Source organism: Gopherus flavomarginatus, chromosome 11, assembly GCF_025201925.1.
Source record: "Gopherus flavomarginatus isolate rGopFla2 chromosome 11, rGopFla2.mat.asm, whole genome shotgun sequence".
Lineage (NCBI taxonomy): Eukaryota > Metazoa > Chordata > Testudines > Testudinidae > Gopherus > Gopherus flavomarginatus.
In genome coordinates this window covers 17,256,534-17,260,384 of record NC_066627.1, presented here as the reverse complement: position 1 = coordinate 17,260,384, position 3,851 = coordinate 17,256,534, and positions in this window count along the sequence as shown.

Sequence of the window (3,851 nt, the reverse complement as noted above, 5' to 3'; positions counted from 1 at the left end):
TGAGTGGCTTACACTGCAATCCGCTCCAGTGAGCAGGGGGCTAGATGGGGATTGGCAGCAGCCAAACACTGAGGCGAAGTGGTGATAGTAGGTGGGGATTCCCCTGGGAGACCCTGAGGCTGTGAGGAGTTACTGCCAGGGGGCAGCACCCCAGGTAAACGGGGCACCAGGGTCCTGGGACGGACATGGGGCCACAGGTAAGGTGGATCACCAGCCTGCAGAGGGTGCTTCAGAGGCTGGAGAGCTAATTCCCAGAAGAAACCAGCAGGAGGTGCCGCAGGGGTGAGTCCAGACGCTTACAGTGGCACTATGCAAAAAATATCACAGCACATATTTACCAAATGCTGGAGACAGTCTACATTCTTTGCTGCAATTAAGTTATGGTTGTCGCTGGCATCCATTTTGCCTCTTTCTGTGTGTGACAAAAAAACCCAGACATGTCAGAATTTCATCAAAATGCCAAAGTTTCATGCCCCAGAGAGCTTCAGCTTTGACAGACCACAGACATGCTTGAATGGAAGGAGCAGTTTGCACATTTCCCCATTGCAACTAAACTCCATGAGGAGCATGGGAAGGTGCAAGTTAGTCCAGTAGTCTATGCCATGGGCAGGGAAGCTGAACATATCTTTGAATCCTTGCCTTTGGATAGGAGAGCCACAAGAACAATTTTGCTGTGGGGCTGGATAAGTTTGATAAGCAATTTATCCCTCAGTGTAATGTGGTTTGTGACCGAGCGTGTTTTTCCCAGCATAGCCCAATGCCTGGGGAGTCTGGCACAAAACTGATTTTGAAGACAAAAAGGGAGAGCACCTTAGAGACTGAGTAGTGATGAGCATTTTTGAAAGAGAGCTGTCAGAGGAGCTGCAAATGAAGAGGAACTGAACCCTCAGACAACAGGAATGGCAAGACAATTGGAGATGATTAAAAAACAAAATAGAGACTAATGACTGCCAAAATGAAACACATCTAAAGTGACGTACAAACAGAGCCACATTAGGAGATACGGCACAGATTCAAAACCCAATTGCAGTAAATCCCACAAGGCAATATGGGGTAAGACCCAGGCAGAAGAGAATGCTTTTCAGCTAGATGCACCAAATGTGGAGCCAAATGTCATAAATGCAGAAAATGTGGACATTTTGATGCTGTCTGACACACAAAGGCAGTACAGGAGGTTACCACTGAGAGTCAAGATCCACACAAATTTGTATTTTCCCATTTATCTTTTTAACAGGTACTACTGGAGTGCATCATGCAGTTTGCTCAGAGATTTTCTCAATAACTCTATTCTTTTCCATTCTCTTTAACTCAGTTTCTACTTTAGGAAGTAACAGGATAGGAATTATGCGGGACATATGTACACAATATGGTTTCATTGACTCTTAAGATTTTTTCTGCTGGATCTCCTTCTAAAAGTCTAGTATCACCAAATATTCTATCTTTATCCACTTTTCTCACTTATCCACTTTTCTCATCATGGCAATCACACTGCAACTGAGAAGGTTGTCTGCCTCCCATCCTCTAATAATCCCATATGCAGTTCACAACATTGCTGAGGCTAACTATGACCCTATCTGCTGATTATAAGTCCCTGCTTATATGACTGTTACACCCTCACCCAAATCTAGTTTAAAATTAACAGTCGTTCCACATATATTGCGTTCCACCCTTCAGCCTGACTCTGTCTCTGTCTCTGTCTCGTTACACATGACCGATTGAGGTGACCTATTTTTGCTCACAGGTAGAGATCAAGCCAGGTCTCAGATCATTGTGCCAGGTTCTCCAATGTTCAAAGGCTACCCTAAGACAGTATTTCAAGAGATGAAAAACTCATCACTTCCCTTGCACATTTATTCCAGTTAATCACCTTCACTGATAAAAAATGTGTCTTATTTCTAACTTGAGTGTGTCTGGCTGAAGCTTCAAGCTCTTTGTTCTTGTTCAATCTTTCCCCACTAGATTAAAGAACCCTTTAGTAGCTAGTATTTTCTCCCCAGGAAGATACTGACATGGTTTATCAAGTCTTGCCCTGATCTTTTCTTTGATAAGCTAAACTGATCAAATTCTTGAAGTCTCTCGCTGTCAGACATTTTCTTCAGAATTTTCTCCACCTTTTGAATTATTTTTGTGGCTCTTTTCTGTACCCACTCCAATTTTTCAACATCCTTTAAAAATGTGGACACCAGCAACGGACAAAGTATTCCAGTGTAGGTCTCAACAATGCTGTATCATCATTGACGGTTTCTTCTAAATCAACAATTCTTAGTCTGCTCCATTCTGGGCTGCCATCTTACAATAGAAAAGATATTTTGTCATTTCAAATCCACAAGTTTCTGGAACACATCTTCTCATCTAGCTATGAAGTAATGAGAGAGATGCCAGGATGTGGAATGTATGTCAGCCCATCGCTCCCTGATGTTATTTTAGTGCTAAGATATGGCTCCAATGCTCAGAGTACTAGTCTTGGCAATCAAGTGTTGGGAGCTTAAATCTTACTGGTGTCATTTTTAAGAATATATAGATGGCTGTGCTGGGTCGGACCAAAGGTCCATCTATCCCAGTATCCTGTCTTCTAACAGAGGCCAATGTCAGGTGCCCAGAGGGAATGAACAGATCAGGGCAATCATAGAGTGATCCATCCCCTGTCAACCAGCCTCAGCTTCTAGCAGTTGGAGGTTTACGGACATCCAGAGCATGGGGTTGCATTTCTGCCCATCTAGGCTAAAAGCCATGTATGGCTCTATTGTCTTTGAACTTAACTAATTATTTTTTTAACCCAGTTATATGTTTGGTATTCAAAACATCCCCTGGCAATGAGCTCCACAGGTTGACAGTGTGCGCTGTGAAAAAGTTCTTCCTTATTTTTGTATTCAACTTGGCTGTGTCTTAATTTTGTTGGCTGACCCCCATTTTTTGTGTTTTATGGAGGGATAAATAACACTTCCTTATTCACTTTTAATATGGGTAGGGGAAGTCTGATCCACTGGATGCTGACTAATCTCCTCTCTTCCTGTACTGACAGCACTGCAGCCCAAAGGATACATGCGCTGCGACTGCCACCTTCAAGTCACCAAAGAGATTTAGACACCCAGTTTTCAACTAATTTTCATGGTATCCAAATTCTTCAGGCAGGTGCCTTGCAAAATCTGAGTCTTTGGTGTGCTTGGATGTATATCTCTCTCTCCCTCTTTCCGCTCTGCTTTCAAAAATGCGATGGCCTGCTCGTCATAACAGAAGAAGCAGTTTTCATCATCCATCTCTATCTATATGTATATATGTAGAAATGGCATGTGCATTGAACAAGCAAGGCCCGATTAGGAAATCAGCTATATAGCCTGGATCCAGTCAATACCTTTGGATCAGGGGTGTTCAGCTGGAGAAGAGCTATGGGGAGCCCCAGATGAAAAAAAGCAACCATCCTGCAAGGGAGCAGCATCCTCTACAGTAGCACTAATGCAGAGTGTGCGTCCCTGGATGCCCTAGGGAGAATTGGTCTTGTCACAGACAGCCATGCCTCCCCTGAGCCTGTTCAGCTGGCTTCAGAGGTGGTATGGTCCATCATTAGGTTGCAGGGTTGCTTCTGGAAGACAGGTTAGTGTGGCATCAGATAAAGACTGAGGGGTACTGACATGCTTGGGGTTGGGTCCTGGAGCTCGGATGCCAATGGGCTGTGGGTCAGGACTGAAGGGAACTGACACAGCTTCGAGTGTGCACAAGCAGGTCGATACGATCATTTCCAGAGAAATTATTCTTTCCTTTGTGTTTTGTGACATGTTCATTTTTAGGTGAAAAGTTAAAATTTGGCATGGAACAAATAAACATTTCCCCAGGAGCTATATTCCTAACCTAGA